Below are 23,352 nucleotides of genomic sequence, written 5' to 3'. Positions count from 1 at the left end.
TCTGGAGAAAAGATGAAACAAGCCACACTTCCTTAATCCCAAAGCCAAATCCAGATAAGGTCATAACTTTAGATTGCTCAGATACCAAGAGAAGTGAGAAAGCTCCAGAAGAAATCTGAAGGTACCAGAGATTGGTTCATAATGTTTAAGGCAAGAGGCCATCTCCATAAAATAAAAGTGCAAGGTGAAGCAGGAAGTGTTGATGTAGAAGCTTTAACAAGTTATCACTAAGATCTTGCCAAGCTATTTGATGAAGATGTGCTATGTTTTAGTTACTAGGTGTCCCCCAGAAGCTCTTGGGTGAGAGAGATAATGCAAGAAGGTTTAGAGGTGAAATGATTTGGTTAAGAGAGCCTTAAACCAATCAATGAATTAATCCCCTGGCAGGAATAAACAGGCAGTACACATGGAAGGGGACAATCTCCACCCACCCCAAGCCTGGAGGTGTAAGGGGAACCTGCAGAGGCGGCCATTAGCTGTGAAAGAAGTCTGGTTGCAGGAGTGAAAGAGTATAGCAGCCATCCTCAGCTCCACAGCAGGGTTCCACAGCAGTGCTCCACATTGGAGGTGCCCAGCAATGAGGGGCAGTGTCAGGACCTGCAGCAGGGACATCCACCTGTGGGGAAGGTGTTGCCCAGTAAGCCTTGGTGTACTAAGGTAGTTTGGGGAGTTCAATTGTATCTGGGGCAGCATGGATACCTGGCCTCAAGCTATGATGGCAGGTAGTGGTGATGGGCAGTCCAGTCTTGGTGTTGGCCGTTGTGGAGGAGACAGTTTGGAGTCTATCTGTGGCATTTCTGGCATAGACTACTGAGAAATCTGGAGGTGGCAGCTGCAGGTAAGGCATCCAGATAGTAGCGTCCTCATCCTTTGGCGGTGGCAGGAGGATAAAAATTCATAGTCCCTTTACAAATAGGAGGTGAGAAGGAAGGGGTTGATTTGACCAACAGAGATAAACTGTATGTGCCTAATGGCACTGGACCCACCAGAGGACTTTCCCACCACAAGAAGACAAGGGGAGGTGGGGACAACTAAAGGTATATTTCCTTAAATAACCCAATAGAAAACAATAAAACCTAGGGGGCATAGGGGAAGATCATGCACCCCATAGTACTCAGCCAATTAGGAATTTGGGAGGGACTTTGCACTTTACGGGATAAAACGTTGAGTGTACCCTAACTGGGTACCAGGCACTGGATCTTGCAAGACCGTCATTAAAGTAAATCCTTGCTTTTTGCTCTTTCTTGTGTCTCTTAGTCCATTCCTTGGGTCTCAACAGGTAAGCATGTTTCTCACAGTATCAAAGCAGACATAAAGAGCAATGCACTAGAACAGAAGACAGAGACAAACCCACATAGACACAGTCATCCACTACTTGACAAATATGCCAAAAGCATATGTTAAAGAAAAGACTTGACTTTTTAACAAATGGTTCTGGATATCCACATGTAGGAGAATGAAACCACATCCCTATATTTCACCCTGCACAAAAGTAATCTCAATGTAGATCAAAGGTCAAGAAATTAGGCCAGAAGCTTTGGAACTGCTAGAAGAAAACATAGGGTCAACACTATGATATAGTTACATAGGCACTGACTTTCTTAAGAAGACCCCTTCATAAAGTTCCAGAAATAAAACCAAGAGTCAGTAAGTGGGAAAGCATCAAGTTAAAAAGCAAAGAAAACAAAAGCATGAGGAGAGCATGAAGAGAAAGCTAACAGTATAGAAGAAAATCTTTGCCAGGTACTCTGACAATGAAGATTAATATCCTTAAATTATAAAGTACTCAAAAATTACCTCAAAAAAAGGAAGGAAGAAAGAATACCAACCTTAAAAATAAAAACTAGAAAAAAATTCAGTCAATAAATGGGCAAAGGTCCTAAACAGATGTTTCTCAAAAGAGGAAATACAAATGGCCAACAAATATGTGAAGAAAAATGTTGAACATCATAATCAAAAGTACAATGAAAATTCATCCTATTCTAGTTAGAATGGCAGTCATCGGGAATACAGATAACAAAAATTGCTGGCAAGGATACAGCGGAAAGGTACACTTATACATTGTTAGTAGGACGGCAAACTAGTACACTCAATTTGGAAAGCAATATGTAAATTCTTCAAAAGTGTAGCAATGGCACCACCATGTGAGAGATATCCCACATCTCGGTATTTATCACAGAGAACAAAAGTCAGCTCACTATAGCGATACAGACACACCATGATAGTGATACACACAATAGCCAAGTAATAGAACCAGCCTAGTTGCCTCTCAATAGATGAAGGAATAAAAAAAATCAGCATATATACAAAATGGAGTTGTACTCAGGCACAAAGGAGAATGAAATTATGTCATTTGTTGATAAATGAATGAGACTGCTAAATAAATGCTAAGTGAAATAAGTCAATCTCAGAAAGTCAAAAGTCAATTATTATAATATATGAAGATATCTATCTATCTATCTATCTATCTATCTATCTATCTATATATCTGAGATTATTTTAAAGTAGCAGTGAATCTTGAGAGAATAGAGAATAGGCCAGTAGATGATGGGATTGAAATCAGGAAGGGGTCCATGGAGAAATATTGGGTTTTGAAATCTACCAAATTATGCTATGCATATGCATGATCATACCACAATGGATCACATTTTTACCATGATCCTTTGAAACACTAACAATAACAATAGAAGGGAGATCATTAGAGTAGAACAATTAGATCATGAGGAAGAAAGAGGGGAGGGAAAGGTAATATACAGGGGAACATGACTGGTCAATATGCAGGAACAAATATAGCAAAATGAATTCCAGTAATACATGTAATTGTAAGGTATTGACTTAAAAAGCATAACACATGTAAGTATGGAAATGACACACTGAAGCTCTTTAATTTACACAATTATGTGTTGATAATTATAATAAGTTAATTAAAAATATTCTTATACATTCTTTTCCAAAACATCAAAAGAACCCTGAGTGCCGTTAAGAAATGAATGTTTGATTTCAATTTGGACCACATGTGCCAAAAGTATTTCCAAATACGGAATTCATTTATAAGTTTTGCTTTGAAGTGTATTAAATTAATTGACATTTTACATTTACCATTTAATGACCTTTTAAATCTTTCAACATTTTATGCTTCTACAACTTTTCAAATAATAGGGAAGCAATTCTTAGACATGGAAATACATCTTTTTCTCTTCTATTTTGTTTAATCTACTGACATGATTTTGGTGAAAATCAAATCTTGATTTTTTTCTTTACAGGAGTCCATATTTTTTCAAAAACAAAACTAAATTATTGTCTTAAAATTATTGCTACAATTTTCTAGGAAATTTTGTTTTAAAAAGGAAAAATGGTTTCAAGGAAATAATCCTGCCAAATAAAATCTTATGGATAATTATAACCATCATAACAAATGTTGCTTAACTTTAATGGAATTTTAATTACTTACCACTTGATAATAAGCAGTAACCGAGGACATTTTTTTCTTCTTGAAAAAGTTTTATACTGAGATCTACAAAAATAGAAATACAATCTATTTTCATCTAAGTGACTGCACACCAAAACTGTTAAACATGGTATTTCTTGGACAATTTTGTTTCCACAACTTATTTAGCTTTATGGCTTATAAAAACATTTTGACTCACTAAATACCTACTTTATGAATAAATATGTTGGAGTGTTGAATCTTTTTTTTTATTTGTAGGAGTAGTAAAGTTTCTGGTCTAATATCTATTTTTTCATCCTCTTTGAATTGACTTTTGTGCAAGGTGAAAGATACTGAGACATGAAATTGACCAAATTATGCTATGTACATATCTGAATAGATCACAGTGAGTTTCACCTTTATGTATGTCTAGCAAGTACCAATTTAAAAAAAATAAATAAATAAGTAAAATGAAGATGAGTTGAGTAGGAGAAGGGAAAGGGAAGAGGAAGAAGGGGAGGAAAAGAGGAAGTACTAGGGACTGAGATGGAGCAAATTGTATTTCATGCATGTACGTCAAAATGAACCCCACTATTATGTGTAATAAGTACGTGCTAATAAAAACATTTTTAAAATGTGGAAATACATATATGATTTACAAAATAGAAATAATGTAAGATGAACCAAAGAAAACCTTTGTTCTCTTTAAAGAACTGAGCTTAATTCAATGATATTAAAATACATAAAATACATGTGGAAAAGAAACTATATCCTTAAACAACCAATAGGTCAAAAGGATAACTGAAAAAACAAGATGCTTTGAGAATAATAGAGGGGAAATGCAACTTATCAAAACTAAGAGAACACAGTGGAAATAATGCTTAGAGGGAAATTTATAGCTGTGAATGCCCATTGTGAAAAAGGATCATCATCTGAAATCAGTAGCCTTACTTCATACCTTCTCAACCAGAAAAAAGAAATGGAATAAATTAACCCCAAACTTAGCAGATGTAAAAAAATTAATGAATGAATTAATTTAATTAATGAATATCAGAGTGCAGACAAATTAAATTTAATAATAGAAAAGACAAAACAAAAAATTGATCCTGTGAATATAACAGAAGTGGCAAACCTTTATAAGCAGAGTATAGGAAACTTCAAAAAAGTCAACAAAACTTCAAAACAAACAACGTTGAGTAACTTCGCAAAAAGTAATTTGAGAAAAAGAAATACAGGTGTCCCAAGAAGAAATAGATGAAGCAGATAATATATCCTGTATGTTTTTCCATGTCTATAATATACCAAAGAACTATATCATTTCTAACATTTTATTGAAGCTTCTGATAGATTATATTTTTTAATTCTAGAATTTCATAAGATGGATAAAGAAAGGGAGAAAAAGGGAGAATGCTGTTTAAATATTTCACTTGCCAAAGGTCAATATAGACAAATGTTTAGACTTTTAAATGTATTATCTCTACAAGTACTTCCACGTGAGTCTTCGAGAAAACAGAAACATTGTCAGTATGTATTTACATCCATATCAAATTTTTCTTGTTTCGTTTTGGTTTTTGATTTTGTTATTTTTGTTTGTTTTCTGTTGTTTTGTTTTTGTTTTTGTTTTGGTACTGAGGATTGAACCCAGGGGTTCTTGGCCACTGAGCCAAGTCTGCAGCCCATTTTTTATTTTGAGACAGAGTCTCATTAAGTGGTTTAGGGCCTAAGTTGCAGAGGCTGACTTTGAACTTGCAATCCTCCTGCCTCAGCCATCCGAGTCACAGAGATTGCAGGCATGGGTCACTGTATCCAGCTATCATTGTTCATTTTAACTGGGGCTAACCAAAATATTATTTCAGAAGTTTCCAAAGATTTTGGATAGGAAAACTGTATTATGCAGATGTTTAGAAAAGAAATACTAATACTAATTATTTATTCAAGTAGTACCTATAACATACACAGGAGTCTATTGGGGTGGGGTGTGAGGAGATACAAAAAGAAGAAAACTATCTCTACTCTCAGGAGGTAATATTCAAGTATGGAGGCAAGAAAATATACAAAAGAATTCATTATTGCTAAAAAAAATTGAATATACCACAAATATGTCTAAAAGTGTCACTATAAAACTATTCTACTAGGGTAAAAATCTGGTATCTGTAAAACCCTTGCCTCTGTACATGTAAACTACTTTAAAGTGATACCTTGTGATTTCAAGAGTAATGAATACATAGACATAGAAATAATTATGAAACTTACGATTTAAAAAATCTAGAATACCTATCAGAAAATTTTAGCACTAATTTTATTGTAACAGACTAAGGCTTTAGTGCCACCTTGTGGCTGTGGTGATTATTGCATAAAATTGATTTTTACAGCCTTACAGTGAAAACTCTAAAAACTCTTGTGTTATTTTTGTACTTCGTTCAATTTATATATGAAAAAATACACATGAACCCTGATCTCAAAATACATGCAGACTAGCATGGGACACCAACCTTAAAGTAAAAATAGCACAGAGAGCTACATTGTTACAGTTTTGCTAATGACTGTGAAGAATGGAGTGCCTTAAGAACACCAAACAGAAGGACAATCTAGGCTGGGGAAAGGGGATGTCAGGGAAGCCTTCCAGAGAAGCAAATATGGAAGCAGAGACGTGTGGGATAAATTGGAGTTTATTAGGCAAAGTGTATGGGTTGAGAACAGGATGTTCCAGGCAAAGGAAGGAAGATGTACAAAGATGAAACAGCACCTTATAGAATCTTCTTATTGCTTGAACATAGGAATGAGAGTCATGCTTTGGAAGGAAGGTGGATAAGAAATCATATCAGCTTTGCAGGTCATGTAAAGGACTCACACCTTTATCTTAAAAGTCCTTGAAATTTTTTTAGGCAAAAGAATGACATGCTCAGACTCAATTTCTGAAAGCATGTAGTGGGGAAAAGGAATTGGAATGGTGGAAGTTTCTGCATGGGATAAGGAGCTAGGTTAGGTAGCGCTACATAAGTCTCCCTTAGATAATAATGTAAAAGTACATGTATATGCTAATTTTTAAAGAACTCAAGCATAACATAAAGTACAAAGAAAGCAATGTAAACATCACCCCAAATTTCATAACCAGAAATAGTCTTTTTTTTCAATAAGGCAACAGCTTCTAAGATCTTTAAATACTCAAAATGACTTTACTTAAACTACTTTTAAATTTTTATTTCCTACTATGGAAAAACTCACCTGAGAAATGTTTTTTCAACCACTGAAAACAATATAAACATTATTTAAGAATCTAAGCTACACACCTATAATCCTAGCAGCTCTGGAGGCTGAGGCAGAAGGATCTCAAGTTTGAAGCCAGCCTCAGCAAAGGGAGGCATTAAGCAACTCAGTGAGATTCTGTCTAAATAAAATACAAAAAGGGCTAGGGATGTGGCTCTGTGGGCCCTGGGTTCAATCCCTAGTACCCCCTATAAAAAAGTCTAAGTCATCTAAGCTTTTGATCTTCCTAAAATAGTCAATTTGACTCCGTCAGACAGGTAGTAAAATTAATTCATCAAGTCAGTTAAGATACTCTTTGTACATTGCACTATTTTAGGACATGGAATACTGCTGTATGTGTTTTCTTTCAAGAAGGAATTCTTTCTGGTAAACTGTGATCTTCCTTCTCAAGGAGGAATACAACTCATTTTTATCTCACCCAGTGCCTAGGTGCAGTGTCTGGAACAGATTAAAAAGCCAACTGATAAAGAATGAAGGCATGAATGCTCAGCATTTACAGTGAGCATGTTATGTGCCAGGCATTTTTCTAAACATTTCACATTAGTATTTTCTGAAGCCTGGCCCTAAACCAGCTGTCAGAGCATCATCTGAAATTTTTCTGAAATATAAATTCTCAATCAGAAATCCTCTTGCCCTCATCTGTTTCCCTCATTCTCCCAGGTCAGTGTTGAATAAATGTTAATAGTAACTGTTCGATGAAGAGGAGAAACATATGAATGCACTGTAAAATCCAATGAAGGCTTGTCACCTTAAGATTTTGTTTCTGTGGTGTTGGGGATTGAACCCAGGGTCTCGTGCATGCCAGGCAAGCACTTTACCACTGAGCTACATCCTCAGACCCTTGAGATTTGTTTTCAGAGAATAAAAACTTTATTTTTTTCAAGTTTATATTTCTCATTACATATACTATTATGGTCCAGGATTCTTCAGGCATGAATGACCACAGTCACATAGGTACATCCAACGCAGTCGATGCTTTCCAGCTGAGAGAGGCATCTGAAGCCCAGAAGCCGAGTTTGGAGCAGAGGTCATCCTCAATGGGATGGCTCCTGTCAGTGCATTAGGACGCTCCCGAGGAGCCCCGCTTGCTGGGCTGACTCAGGGCAGGGGAAGGGACAGGCAGCCCATTCTCAGGCCCAAGGCATTATTTTCAGCTGGCACAAGCTCTGTTCTGGCACAAGTCTATTTTCTTTTCAAAAACAAATACTATTTCTTAAAATAATATTGAATAATTGCTACAAAGTTCTATGAAATTATTTTAAGAAATAAATGCTTTTAAGGAAATGAATACAATCTTATGGGTAATTCAGAGATTATAAAAACTGTTCTCATTTGTGGAATTTTGATTATTTACCATAAGATAATATGCAGTACAAATAAAAACAGAAACACAGTCTATGTTTGTCTAGTGATTAGTACTGAAAATGTCCAAGCTGAAGAGAGCATTTTTTTGTTTCATTTATATAATTCATTTAGTTGTATGGCCTATTAAATGTTTTTAATTTCTAAATATCTATTTTAAAAATTCTATGTTGATAATTTTTAGTACAAATTTTGATGACAGTTTAGCAGTATTCCCTGTATAAAATGTAGCATAACTGAACTCATTGCAAAATCTATTAGCCTTACTTCTTTCCTTCAAAATAATTAAGAAGCAGTATTGAGACAATCTCCATTGACCAATTTAAAACATATATCTCAATTTCTTTTCTCTCTTATTTCTCCCTGTCCCTGAACAAAAAGAAAAAAGATAAAATTTATGGATTATTCTCAAGTTTCTTTTGTCCCCTACATCCATGGATTTCAGAAGGAAATTCATATTTGATAATAAATCCAAGTATATAAAGATGAAAAAAAATCTCATTGAAAGAGTATTGATTTTCCTGCTAAGTGAAATAAGTCTGACTCAGAAAATCAATGGTTGAATGTGGAAGCTCCCAAGTTGGGGAATAAGAACAAAGGGGTCTCAGGCAAATAGAAAAAGACCAATAGAAGAGATGATGAGGATCCAGATGGAGGGAGGAGAGGAGGATGTAAGGAAGTATTGGGTACAAAATCTACCAAATTATGCTAAGTCCATGTATGAACAGACTACACTGAGCTGTGTGTGTGTGTGTGTGTGTGTGTGTGTGTGTTTATAATGCACTAACTAAAATAAAAACAATAATAGAAGAAAGAGCAGTAGGGTAAAGCAAACAGATTGGGAGAGAAGAGGGGATGGAAATGGAAGTTACTAGGGAATTAGAGTAATCCAATTATGTCATGTGCATGTATGAATATAGTATAATGAATCCAATGCTTCCCATAATTACAATGTACCAAAAAGCCTTGCAAAGAGTTTGATTTAGATCAGTCCAAAATCAACTGCTGACATATGTTATGACTTTGTATGAGTCACTCATCTATTCTATTGTCTTCCTACCCTAAAATAGATATCACCTCTTCCCCTCTTGAGGGATGTGAAAATTACTCCATGTTGGCATAACATTTAGAGATTATCAGAAGGACAATGGCAGAGCAGCATTGAGCACCTTTGTAAGGTGAGTTACTCTAAGTACACACATTAAGAAGAAGATGAAACTGCCATTAGAACTATCAAAAAATAAAGCCAGAGGAGTGGGTTTACCCCCATGCCAGGATAGTGACTGGCATACAGCAAGTGCTAAATTACTTGAAAGGTGACTTTCACAATTCTGTGTTCAGAACAAAAGGGGAAACTGCAACTATATGCTATATATAAACACATTCTCATGCTTATGTGTTTATAGCACAGTGCATTTCATCTCAAGTACTGCTCAAGAAAATTGAAATAAGGCAAAGGTATGTCATTAAAGACAGATTGAGAAATTTTAAATCACATTTTGAAAAGCAACATCTAAACAATGAAACTTGGGGCTCTCTATATTTGTTTCTTAAAGATAGTTCTCATTTTATTGGTGGATCAACAAGATTCACTGTCCAGTTTTTTTTTTTTAATTAGACATTAGTCAGACATGGTGGTGCATGCCTGTAATCCCTGCAGCTCAAGAGACTGAGACAGGAGGATCATGAGCTCAAAGGCAGCCTCAGCAATTTAGCAACTCGCTGAAACCCTGTCTCTAAATAAAATAAAATAAAATAGGGCTGGGGATATGGCTCAGTGGTTAAGCACCCCTGGGTTCAATCCCCAGTATCAAAAACAAACTAAACTGGAAAAAGGCATTAATATTTTGAAAAACTGATGGAGACGCAGGTATATTTTTTTAATACAAGAGAAAGAGAGGATCAGGAAGAGCTTATAATATAAAGGAATAAAATGATACCTTTTTCAGGGCACAAGAAACAAAATGAGTGAATAGAGGACCTGGAAAATGAGAAAAAGACAGAATGTATTAGAATAATAGCTGTCTAAATATTCATGCTAATCAACAACTCCCCCAGTTTACTTATTAACTTACACATGTTAATAGGGAGAAAATTTTACTACTTTGTACCTCAAACTTTCTCAATGAACAAATTCATTTGAGACACAAACTAGAGTGAATCTTCAGCAAAGATATTTTGTTCTGTTGCTTTTTAATTTTCTTAATATTTTTGTTCTATTACTTTTAAAGAAATATCTTAGAATTACTAGATTTAGGCTTGGTATGGCAGCACATGCTTGTATTCTCAGTGGCTTGGGAGGCTGAGGTAGGAGGCTCCCAAGTTCAAAGTCAATCTTAGCAATTTAGCAAGGCCCTAAGCACCTTAGTGAGACCCTGTCTCAAAGTAAAACAAGAAAGGACTGGTGATGTGGCCCAGTGTTTAAGTGCATCTCGGTTCAATCCCCAGTACTAAAGTATAACGAGGATGATGATGATAAATAGTAATAATAATTACCAGACTTACCCAGAGTTATTTTTTTATTTGGCCTTTCTCTAGAATCTACTCATTCCTATCACTAAAATCACTAACCATAGCAAAATTAAAGTGGAACATGGATTACCAAATTGGTTTTGAAGAACAGCCTCATGAATTGTAATTCGTAGGTTGTGAGAATGACAGGTTTATTCCTGCTCAGTAGAGAAAAGGGCTACGATGGCTGTTGCCATTTAATTAAATTTTGCTAGCCAAATGGCATCCTCCATAAGAGCCCTCTGGAAAAGGCCCCTGAGATAAGCCATACCTGGACCGTGCAGCCTGCTGTGCTGCCTGCTCACCTGGCGCCTGTGCTGCTGATCAGAGAAGCAGCGCCCTCCGCTCTGCACGCAGGCCGGTGGAGGCAGAGGGGGCGGTGGCTTCAGGCCTCCAAGGCTGGCATTGCTCTGCCCAGCGGGAGCAGGACCGGGTGGAGTCAGGTGGTGATGCAGGTGTGAGGAGGCAGCAGCGGGCACCGGGAATGTGAGGCTGCGCGTGGCGAAGGCGGCGCTGAGCTTGAGAGCAGAGATGGGGGCGCTGGAGCGGCGGCTCCCCCGCAGCTTCCAGCCCCGCTCCCCTGTCCTCAGCACCCTGTTAGCCTCTCACCTCAGCTCGGGCGGGTGCCCGTCGCCTCTTCAGCCCCTCCACCGCTGCCTCTGGGCTGCCCCAGAGCTGGGGGCCGGGTGCCAGGGGAAGCTGGAGCGGCTCTCTGCTTCATTCATTCGCCACCTACAGGAGCTTCAGACCCACTGTGCGCAGAGAGAAGAGAAGAGGGGTCAGCCTGGAATGAAGAGCCAGGCACCAGCCGGGGTCCACTGTGCTTGGAGGCGCGGGGCGGGAAGGGACTGAGGGAGGTGGGATCCGCCCCTTCCCCGCGTCCCCAGTTCCCGGGAAATGGCTCCGTTTTTTCTCCCTGGGAGAATGAATCCATGCAGCACAACCTTCTCTTCCTCTCCCCCACCGCCCTTCTGCTCAGTCTTAGGAGGGGAGAATTTAAAAGACAGATTCCAGTGTGGAGTCCATGCACATAGCAAGCTGCTGGGTTTGCACTTCCAGGAGATTGTTCTATGTCGTTGGTTCTAATGTGAGTGCAGGGAGGCAGTGGCATTGCTGCTTTTAGGATTTCTATTTAAGTGCGCGCCGCGCTGGGACGACACGTATTGTGGCATTTGCTTATTAAGAGTTAAAATGGTGCGTGGAGGACATAGGGGTCAACTCCACTTAGGATGTAAAGCTTTTCACAGCTTAATCTTTGGCCCCCCTCCTTCCTTTGTACTCCATTGCCAAACATTACATGTTAATAATTTTCTCTAAAAGATCCCTCACATCTGTCTTCTTGTTCTTCTCACTGCTACTTTCTTCATTTAGGATATACTCACTTCTCCCCTTTAGGACTTCAGGGGCCCCTGATCTTCCTAACAACAATTCTTTCCATTCACTCTGTCTTCCATATTGCCATTAGAATTAACTTTCAAAGATATAAGTTTTAAATCACTCTCAGTGTCAGTACAGAATACAATTCAAGTATTCTAGTGTACACATTAGAAGTGTTGGAATCTTGCCCTTGTCTGGCCCTGTGGCCTCATCTCCTGCCCCTTCCTCTCTGTCCCCAGATATGAGGTCTTGCTATTTTGCTGAGAGTCTCACTAAGTTGCTCAGCTGAGGCTGGCCTCAAACTTTTGATTCTCCCATATCTGCTTCCTGAGTTGCTGAGATTGCAGGTGTGCACCATCATGCCTTGTGGACCACAATATACTAATTGCACTGAATTTACACAATGTTGGATGAGCTTACTTCAAGAAAAAGACCCAAATCAATTTCTCAAAATAATCAGGACCCTTTCAACCTCTAATATTCTTTTGCAAATGCTGTTTCCCCATTTCAGCAGGTTTTTGGTGGAGGTCATCTACTAAAGTACAAGCCCCGTTTAATTTTGAAAACGCACAAGCTGACAGCCCCAGGAAGTATGACTCTAGAGTTCACACACTCTCAGAGCACATCTCTGATGGGGGTTGTATCAACTTGTTCTGATTCATTATCTAAAAATCAAAAAGAGGTTTCACAACTATGAACTTTAGAAGCAGAACTCTAAGATGTCTTTTGCTTATGTATTTGTTTACATACTGGGTCCATAAACATCTGAAACTTCACAGGGCACCTGTGTCACTGACTCTTGTTTGATATGCTGTCTCTGGGACAAGGATTAATGATCTTCTTGAGAGTCAAGATTTCTGTGTTGCTTTAGGGAAAAAAAAAATTGACTCCGGGCTTACCTCTTGACCTACATCTCAAATACTCAATTTTAAATGGTGGCACAATTACTATTTTACCCATTCTGTGTGTGAAGCCAAAATGAAGATTGAACAGTTGCTTTTTAAATTGAGACCCAAACCACATTCCCCCCCATTCCAAGTGAAGTGAAACCCAGTTTGTTAGTTTTCTCCTAAAAAGTCATATTTGATACCCTAAGAATTTCTTTTTTTATACTAAGAATTGCTAGACATTTTCACCAAACTTCCAAAACCATAGATTTTACCAGCTGAACAATATCCAATAGATGAATTCTGAGTTTCAGCTAGATGGCCTTCTTTACATGTGTATGATATGAAGGATAGCCTTGCTCAAAGGGAGTGTGTGTCAGGAGAAATGGGCTGAAGAGATTCATAAAGCTGGAAGGGAGCAGAGATTTTCTTGACTATTAATCAATCCCTTCATTTTAAAGAAGAGGAAAATGAATTTAGTGAAGAAAGGACAGTCTTTTCAACAAAGAGTGTTAGAACAAGAGGATGTCCCAGGCAGCAAGGGGGTAGGAGAAAGGAAGGAAGGAAAGGAGGGAGGAAGGAAACCTCACCCCAAAACTCACACCATGTACAAGTATTATTTCAAAATGGAACATGGATTTAAATGTAAAATATAAAGCCATAAAAAAAAAAAAGGAAAGGAAAGTGAAACTCAGCAAAGCAACTTGGTTTTGCCAAAGTTCACCTAGTGACTTAGACCTGACACAGAGCTTGCTTTGATCAACTATTGTTCTCCAGTTTAACAAGTTCCCTTTGGCCCTAATAACTCTGCTGCTCCCTGTTCAAGCTCTTTTGGTCTTGAAATGCCCCGTTCACAGTACTTTATTACCCAGTCAGCATTCACTGGGCACCTGCCCTGCCAGGCTTCCTGCGGGATCAGAAGCCTCAGGACATGGTTCCCAGGTCGAAGGCCTCAGAGGCCCTGGGGGAGGGAGTGCGTGCTCACCCGAGGAGACTCAAACCCCTTTAGGGCAACAGGGCGCTTTCCTTCCTTCTCACCAGGTGAGCAGGGCCAGTCCGTGCTCTGCACACCTGACACACTTTGGTGATCGGCCATCTTGAGTTGCTGGACACCGCTGTCCCTCCTGCGTGGACTGATGTCCACGGAGATTAAGGGGCACGTGCTCCATAAGGTGAGAGAGGAGCGCAGGCCACCCCAGGGGACTGGTGGCCACCTGGCCCATCCCTTGATCTGCACCAGGCATTGGTCACAGGGGGACACGCCAATGGCCACCAGGTCAAGGACACCCCAAGGGCATCCGCAGGCGCCTCCTCCTGCACAGCGGCTGCCTGGCGGCTAATGACAGCTGCCTGTCCCCACCCAGGCCCACCTGCTGCACCTGGAAAGTGAGTCTTAAAGCTGCCGGACGGCGGGATGCAGGGGTCCCACCGCATTTCTATCTCCTGCTCCTCGTGGGAATGTGTGGAATTTTTGCTCTGGAAAGTCGGGGGTCACCTACAGCCTCCCCTGCCTCCTCCTCAGCCTGGGGTTTCTTGTTTCTCCCCAGAAAATGTCGAACCCCCGCGAAAAACTTCAAAATTAAACTTAAAAGTCTCGAGATAAAAGAATTCAACATGAAGAGCTCGGGACCACCGAGGCCCAAGCGCCCTTTCTCCGGAGACCAGGACCCTACACAGCCCTCACCTCAGTGGTGAAACCTCCACCTCAACAGACTCCGCGGCCTCTTGCTGCCCAAACCGCCGCCCTCGAGCTCATGAATAATCAGATCAGCCTTTCTGGGCGGGGCCTGCGCCTCCTCATGAATAAACAGCCAGGCCTTCCTGGGCGGGGCCTCCTCATGACTAATGTTTTTTCTCTTCCCCGCTTTCCGAAGCAGGGCGGAGCTCAAGCTCATGAATATGCAAAGCAGAGGTGAGTGGCAGTTAGCGCTCCCCTGAAAGACCGGCTCTTCACCGCAGCTCTGGCTCCCAGGCGGAGCCCTCCTGCAGCCGGGGCCGCCTCTCTCCCGCCCTTCCCAGGGCTCGTGCCTCGCTCCAGGGCTTGAGGGACCCCCACCGAGCTCGTGCTGCTTCAGGAGTCGGGGGGCGACCAGGGCCCTCCTGGGGCTTCCTGAGGCCGCGCCCGCCCTCCAGGTGGGGCCCCGGGCTGGGCGGGTGAGGTCCCCGGGGACCTTGGGGCTCACAGGACGGGCCGCTGCGCTGGGGTCCCCGAGACACCAGGCCAGCGCAGGGCGGGGGGCGGGGCCGGCTGGACCCTGGAGGGGCCTGGGGTGGGACAGGAGGACGGGTCTGGGATCCAAGGCAGAGCACCCAGTCTCGGGGCGGCGTCCACCTCTTCCCGAGTGACCCTCCACGAGTTCTTTCAACATGAGCGTTATTATGAACAGGAAATCTCCGAGGAGCCCCCTTGGCTGTCGCTGAGCGCAGCCCGGTCGCCTAGAAATGCTGTGGTTTCCTGCGCCAGCATTTAGGGCGAGAGTGTGTGAGCGCTGCTGAGTCCTCGGCGCGATTCTCCCGCAGTCCCGGTGGCTTACCGCCGTCAATCAAAGCCTGACTTTAAAACTTCGCCTAGAGTTGAATTGCCAGCGTGATAAATCCGGCCACTGCACAAGGGAAGCTTTCTTTGCCCCTCATCACAGTTCAAAGGCTTTGCTCTCCCAATCCATTAAGAACTCGCTGTTTAGGGTTTAATTCATTTGAGATTGTATTTAGGATTTTGAGTGGCATATGCATTAATGTTACAAAAACGAATTAAGAGTGTCCTTGCAGAGTCTGAGTTTTTATATGTATATAGTACCCTGGAATGCAAGCCAGGCTGAAAATGTCTTTTCTTTCTTTCTTTCTTTCTTTCTTTCTTTCTTTCTTTCTTTCTTTCTTTCTTTCTTTCTTTCTTTCTTTCTTTCTTTCTTTCTTTCTTTCTTCTTTCTTTTCTTCTTTCTTTCACTTTTTTTAAGTAAAACTAATTTGGAGAAAAGGCTATGAGCTAAGAGAAATAGGCTATGGGGAGAAGCCCAGCAAGGCCTCTCTCTCCATGTTCTTCTCGGCCTCATAGTCATAGCATTTCCTTCTTCTTTATGACCTTTTAGTCAAACCACAGAAGAGAGAATTTCCATATGTCCTATTCCTGGGAAGGCAGAGGAGAGTTAGTCTGATTTTTTTAGATTTGATGACTGGCTTTTGTATCCTGCCTGGATGAAGAGGAATTCTAGTGGCATGGTTTGCTTATCTCACCTGAGATCAGGTCTCCCTGGCTTTCACAGGTCCCTCCAAATGGTCTTAACACACACACACACACACAGGTCCCTGCCCTTGCTGGCCTGAGGCATCCCTTGCCCCAATCTAGTTGGTACGTTTCTTTTTTACAGAAATCAAGGAGCCTTCCACTGCCCACACTGGACCAAACCCCTACTGTGGCCTGCCCATTCCTTTCCTTCACAGTCCTCCTCAATTGGCCAGGAAAGGTTTGCTTCCTCTTTCAAGGGCTCTCAGGATAAGGAGACTAAGGGCTCTTCAGGGTAAGGACTGGGCCTGCTTACTCCTTTTGAATGAATCCACCAGGCCTAGCAAGAGAGGAGGTCTCTGAATGCATAGAAATGAGCAAGTTGTGGAAGAAGACACAGGAGCCAAAGAGGAGCAGAAAGTGTGCTGGGTAAAGATTAACCTAGGAGGCTGGGATGCAGGTAATGGGGAGAGAGTGCTGGCAAGTTAGCTGGTTTCAGAACAGGAACCCAGTAAATGCCAGACCAAGGAATTCAGTTACACCTTGTGAATTAAGGAAATGAGCCAAACTTCAGAGCAGGACACAGTTAAGTGATCAGCTCAGAAAAAAGACATGGGAAGAACTGACACATTTTGAAAGACTTTGATAATCAGTGTGCATTGATATTGGTTCTGTCTCTGGAGAAAAGGCATTTGGGGTGGATATATTTTGTGTGTACCCATAGTCATTGAGTGTTTGATGTTCTTTTCTGTGTGTAAATTTTTTTAGTTGTAGATGGATACCTTCATTTTATTTATTTTTATGTGGTGCTGAAGATCAAACCCAGTGCCTCACACATGCTAGGCAAATGCTCTACCCCTGAGCTACAACCTCCCCCAAAGTCTTTGATATTCTTATTACAAAAAAGTAATACTGAGTGCTTATAATGTTTTATTCAGTAGCTTATCCATTAGTTTATTTTGGTAATAAGCACAACATTCAGCCCTTTTCTTCACAAGCAATTATTTTTTAAAAGTTGCAAGTTTTTTTTCCTTCTTTTTCCTACCCTGGGTATTGAACCCAGGGCCTTGCCCATTCAGACAAGTGCTCTGCCTCCTAACCACACCAAATACACTGAACAAACTGGTTTAATTTTGTAAATCAGGTGTTTTCTGAAATAACAAGGATTTGTATTGGTTCAGAACCTGGGAGGCAGAAGGGATCAACTTCTTGGGACAGACTAATACCATGGAGGGTGCACAGGGACAGCACATCCACCACTTCCACACATGTGGGGCTGGAAGGAGCTAGGACCTAAGGAGAGGGGCCCCTAATCCCCCAAGCTGGTAACAGAAGATCCTGCAGCCTGGTGAGGGCTGGGTTGCAGCCTGGCTCCCAGCCACCAACTGAGCAGGTAAGGGGTGCAGGAGGCACCAGGTGAGAGGAGGGAAGGGGGGAAAAGGGAGGGTTGTCAGGGGAAGGTACACATAACAACAAAAAGCCTCAGGATTCCCATGATGCTCGGTGGAATGGAAAGCGTGTGCAGGTTGCAAATTTCTCCCTTTCCTGCACTGAGTTATTTGACTGTCAGTATAATTTGCCTCACATTTTAAAAGCTAATGAAAAAGAAATGGAGATCCATACTCATGAGCCAATTCAATATTCTTCTCAAAGTCAGATAATGCACTTGTACAGATAACCCTAAGTTAGCCAGGACTTTTAGGAACATGATTCCCTTGGCTGTTCGAGTTGCAGCAGAAGTAAAATTAAAATTTGGGATGCATAGTTTGTAAGAGATGTTTAAGCTCTGTTGTGGAAATGAAGGACAGTCTGCTGACATATATTTATATAATTTATCTTATAAAAAAGAGCCTGAAAATTGAGGTTAAATGATCCTTAATATCTATATCTTCCCCAGACATGGTTGTGCAGGCCTGTAATCATATCAGCTCAGGAGGCTGAGTCAGTAGGATTTTGAGTTCAAAACCAGCATCAGAACTTGAGACCCTGTCCCTAAATAATATATTAAAAAGGGCTAGGGATGTTGTTCAGTGGTTAAGCATCCCTGGGTTCAATCTCTCAGGTAGCACCCCCCCCCCCAAAAAAAATACACACATTTATACACACATTTATATATCTTTATGGAATTTGTTATCTGGTATTTTGTATTAATTGATAGTAGAATCAAAACCATTGGCAGACTATTTCCTAATAATACATCTTAGGTGTGACCAAATGCTTAGTAATATTCACTATTTTCAACAAATTCTACTGTTTTTAATTCTAAAACTCTGAAGCAGATGAATTTGAAACAAATTGGCCACAACTATTATGATGGCAGGAATAAAAGTGATTTCTGCAGCTATCAGTTTGTATAAAATAGAAAATATAATGTCCTACAGACAATATAATTTTTTAGAAAGTTGCTCTATTTGAACTGCTATGATTTAAAAGTGATGCCCTTTTAAATAGTAACACCTACCCACCATGAACAACTAAAGTTCAGTTTAGTATAAATTAAAGTAAAAAGATTGAAAACCCCAGAATGATGCTCTGCCACTGAGGCTGTTTTTTTTTTTTTTTTTTTTTTTTTAATTTGTTTTAGTTGTTGATGGACATTTATTTTGTTCACTTATTTATATGCAGTGCTGAGAATTGAACCCAGTGCCTAACATGCTAGACAAGTGCTCTACCACTGAGCCACAACCCCAGCCCTGAGGCTTATTTTAAAATGGACATATTTTTCTCTTCTCCCTCACCCCTCCCTATACTGGAGTAGGGGGACAGGATTAGATTACTCTTTTTCCCCATCCAGTTATCTGTCCTTGAGCACACACCCACCACAGGAGTGAAGAAATTCAAACTTGGCAATAGCACCAGCAGCAGATCTAAGAAATGATTATCTCCCAAATTAACAAATGAAGTAGGACCAGGCACACCTGGAATCACCTCTTTAAAAGACTTTTGTTTCCCCTGATGGGCAGAATCACAGCCTCTGAAACAGGAGTTCCCTGTGTTTCTCCTTTGCTACCAAAGCAATTAAATTTTTTTTTTAAACAAAGAATTCAGTTGTATAAACAATGCAGGAAGTCAAGAACTAACTCAAAATAGACCTATGTGTGTGTTGGAGCTAAAAGTGTAATTTTCTTTGAAGATGGAGGAGTAAATTTTGACTTTGGATTAGGCAAACCCTTCTAGGATAGGACATCAATAGCACAAAGATAAAGAATAATATATATCAATTGGACTTCAAGTTAACAATTTTGTCTAAGTACATTGTCAAAACAGTGAAAGTTCAACTGACAGAGAAAAAGACACTTGCAAGTCACACTTAATGGATGGAATTGGAGAATATCAAACTAAGTGAAATAAGCCAATCCCAAAAAACCAAAGGCCAAATGTTTTCCCTGATAAATGGAGAATGACATATATTTGGGGTGTGGGGTGTGGGGAGTGAAAGAATGGAGGAACTTTAGATTTAGAAGGAAATGAGAGGGAGGGGTTATGAAAAATGGTGGAATGAGACACATCATTACCGTATGTACTTGTATGATTACATGAATGTCATGAATCTACATCGTGTACACCATAGAAATGAAATGATGTACCCCATTTGTGTATAATAAATCAAAATGCAGTCTGTAAATCAAACATCATTACCCTATGTAAATGTATGATTACACAAATGGTATGCCTGAAATTTATGTTGCTGCCAGGAGAGGTGGTTCTGTTTGAGAGGGTGGGATGGCAGCTTGGATCACCATCTATACCAACTGGAAGATAATGTCCAGTGTCCTCTGGGTTGCTTAGTGGCAGCGGAGCTGCCTCCTCTTCCTGAAGGGTCACAGTGGCCACTGGTGGCTCAGTCTCTCCCTGTGTGGATGGTGCTGGAGTTGGGCCATCCTCCAGGTTTGAGAGCTATCCTTCCTCCATCACAGGGACTTTGGTGATATGCTGTCTGAAGTGTGAGCAGGTGACCTGGGCCACTGCTGCTGGAGGCCGTTCTCTCACTTGAGGTGGTGCTAGAGCTGCAGGAGAAACACCCCAACAGGACTGCCTTTCCCTGGGCCTTTCCCAATTCACACTAGAACCCTGCTTCTGAGAACAGCCCGGCCCCTCTCCCCACAACAGGATATTTTCCCAGATGAGGGTCCACCAGCTGCAGGACGTCAGGCTTGTCTGACTTGGGACCAAATGCCAGATCCCACTGGCACCAACAGATTCCTCTGCACACACCTCAGTCATCACCCCAGGCCCCGTCATCAGAGGGCTCAGACTCACTGGGATCTCAGTTCTCCAGCTGTGTAAGGAGTCTCGACATGGAGGGTCCCCTCTGATTCAGGCATGGTGAGCGACAGGAAGGTGCTGAGAAGCTTCAGGTTGTCCAGGTCCCAGGACCTCAAAAAATTCTGGATTGAGGTGTAGCCACACTTCAATGATGGATCAGAGAGTGCTGTGGCACTTGGAGTGGACAGGGAGCCATGAGGGGCTGGGCATCTTCTTTAACTGGAAACTACCGAGGACCCCTGCATGGTGGGCTTCCCAAAGAGTGGCCAAGCAGGTCAGGGGCACACCTGTGAGGCATATGTGAGATTAGGGGCTCCCCACACTTGCTTCCCAGTCTCTGTACAGAACAGTGTGGGCATCCTGGCCAGGAGTGGCTGTGTTGGGGAGGGATCCACACAGGGCCTGGCTCTGAGGCCTTAGCCACTCCTCTGTTCCTCAGGTTCCCAGAATCCCACCACAGCTTACTGTGTCCCTTCTGCAGGGTAAGCCCCAGGTTACCTCAGTCCTCTTCTGGGAAACACACAAGGGTAGAACCTGGGGTTTGCTGAGTCATCTACAACAGTCCCCAAGTGACTGCTCTGGAGAAAGGAGCCCTTGCTCTTGGCCCAAAGGCCAGTCACTTCTTTCCTTGGAGGTGCTCCTCCTCAACATCTGGCTGGAGGTGTCCATGCCTACAGAAGGACATGAGGCTGTCACCTCTAATATTTGTGTCTCTCATCTGCTAGAAGCCTGGATTGCTTCACTTCCTGACAACCATGGGAACTCAGGAGGGCTGAGAGGTTTGTCTGCCTTGATTCCTAAATGGTAGGCCAAGTGCCTGCCAATGGTAGATGTGTCTCATCATTTCACCTGAGTCCACAAACAGATGCACACAGCTGAACCGAGTCAATCCTACAGGACTCAGGGGGCCCTGAAATGTCCCCCTTGGAAGTTCTGCCCTCATTCGATGGAGGAGCATCCTGCAGCACCTCCCCTGCTGGCAGGGGGTGGAGGCTGGGGCCTGGGGTTCCCATCCCAGAATCAAAGCTCTGGGAAGAATAGGCAGAAGTTTCCTCTCTCACCTGATGAACTAGCGTCCTTGCTTCCTTCCTACTCATCCCCATGATACGCACGTCCATCCCCTGCTCAAAACGTCCCCAGGGCCCCATCTTACCCAGAGTGAGAGCCAAAGACTTGAGCAGCCACGAGGTTCTGCATGATGGACCCTGTTTTTTCTGACCTTGTTGCTCTCCTTCACTCTGCTCTGCTTTCATTGGCCTCCTTGCTAATCTCTGCTCCCACCTTAAGGACTTTGCTTATGCTGATCCTTCTGCCAGGAACACCCTTCCTGCAGATGTATACATCCTCCCTTCCTTCAGCTCTCTGCTCAAATGTCATCCTCTCAGAGAAGCCAACCCTGCCACCACCTCTGGTGAGCCCCTTCCATCTCTCTCTATCCTTTATTTCCCTCTTGGCACTTGACACTTTTGAAATATATTATCTATCTGTATCTCCCCAGACTGGATTATACACTGATTGAAAGCTTGTGTGTAAGTGCTCAATCTGCACCTTGTGAAGCAGGGCTTGGAATATTGTAGATGATCAATAAGTATTTATGGAAATAAGAAAAGGAGGGAGAAGGGAAAAGGAGGTTTCTTTTATGATCCAGTAGACAATGTCCACCCTCATTCTTGCTGAGATATCCTGAAGGGCAGGTCTATGCAAACCCTCCCTTGCTCTTACATCTTCTATAGCTCCCTGCTACCTGTTGACGTGAGTACAAATGCTGCAGCCTGGCTTCCACAGTCCTGCACAGACCCTCCTGCCTCATCTCCTTCTCTGCATGTACCTGACCCCGAGGTGTGTTCCCAGGGAACTGTCTGAAGGTCCCTAGGCAAATGTGCTACTACTAAGCAACACCCCATCCCCCTTTTGGTGCTCTTATTGTGCCAAGTGCCTCCTATAATTATCCTCATAATTACTCTCGACAATCTGCCAGGGTCTCTCTCTTCCCAGTAGAATGTCAGCTCCAGAAGGACAGGAATTGAGTCTCTCTGGTTCACTGCTGTATCTATAGAAATACCTAAAAGTTCCTAAATGTCAGACACACAGCCCTAGAGAAGGGAAGGAACTTGGGCAGGGTTCTGAGGGAGCCTGTGGCAGAGTTGGGACCAGAACCTCAGCCAGAGCCCTCCCAGGGGCCTTGCTGACACTCTCCTGTCTGTGGCTGCCCTCCTCAATTGTCCAACCTGCCATTTCCTTACAAACCAGGGCTGAGCACCAAACCTCTCGGCCTTTCTGAGGGATCCCAGATATCTTGCAATTTTCCTTATTGGAAAACACTAGAATGTGCAACCAACTCTGGAGCTGACTCTTAGAACAAAAGAGGACAAAGTACACACAGATACACACACACACACACACACACACACACACACACACACACAAAGGAGGAGCAACAGGACCCAGCCCCTTCGGGATGCCCTAGAGAGCTGTCTGTCCCCTCACAGGGAGGGGCCCCTCAGTGGTGCTGAGTGCTGCCATCACATGCTGACACATTAACACACACACACACACACACACACACACACACAAACATAGGCAAACATGCACCCATGCACACACAAGGACCAGGCTGGCTCACAAGGTCCACAGTCATGCAAGATCTTTGGCTGACAACTCAAGAGGATGCCAACATGGCTGCAATGGGATGCCAGGCTGATTGGTGGGGAGCAAGTGGTGAAAGGGGGAGGGCCACAGACACACACACACACACACACACACACACACACACACACATCAGAGCCTTATTTATTCACATACACTCTTGCATCACACAAATATAGACTCACTAGTACAGTTCACACAGATTCACATACAGTGCCTAGAGATACACTTGGACATGGCCAAACAGATGCACATACATGCATGCATGCTCCAGCTACAAGTCCTAACACACACACATAGCCATGTGTGCATCCACACACTCACAGTCCAGGCATGAGAATGCCATCCTTAGTCCCCACCTCTATAAATGCTCCCTCATGTACAGGGAC

The 23,352-nt window shown here is 42.2% G+C and overlaps 1 long non-coding RNA gene across 1 annotated transcript; it reads right to left on the bottom strand.

Moving 5' to 3' along the window:
- Window positions 1-40: 40 nt before the first annotated feature.
- Window positions 41-14,595, bottom strand: LOC306668250. Its single transcript, XR_013765785.1, has 6 exons — window positions 14,516-14,595; window positions 11,177-11,319; window positions 10,873-11,080; window positions 9,997-10,037; window positions 3,452-3,514; window positions 41-1,326 (listed from the first exon to the last, which is right to left on the bottom strand). It is a non-coding gene; the product is annotated as an uncharacterized lncRNA (long non-coding RNA).
- Window positions 14,596-23,352: the final 8,757 nt, after the last annotated feature.

Source organism: Sciurus vulgaris, assembly GCF_902686455.1.
Source record: "Sciurus vulgaris genome assembly, chromosome: 8".
In the NCBI taxonomy this organism is placed as follows: domain Eukaryota; kingdom Metazoa; phylum Chordata; class Mammalia; order Rodentia; family Sciuridae; genus Sciurus; species Sciurus vulgaris.
Note: the sequence above shows the minus strand (reverse complement) of the source record. Positions and strands in the feature narration are given on the sequence as shown.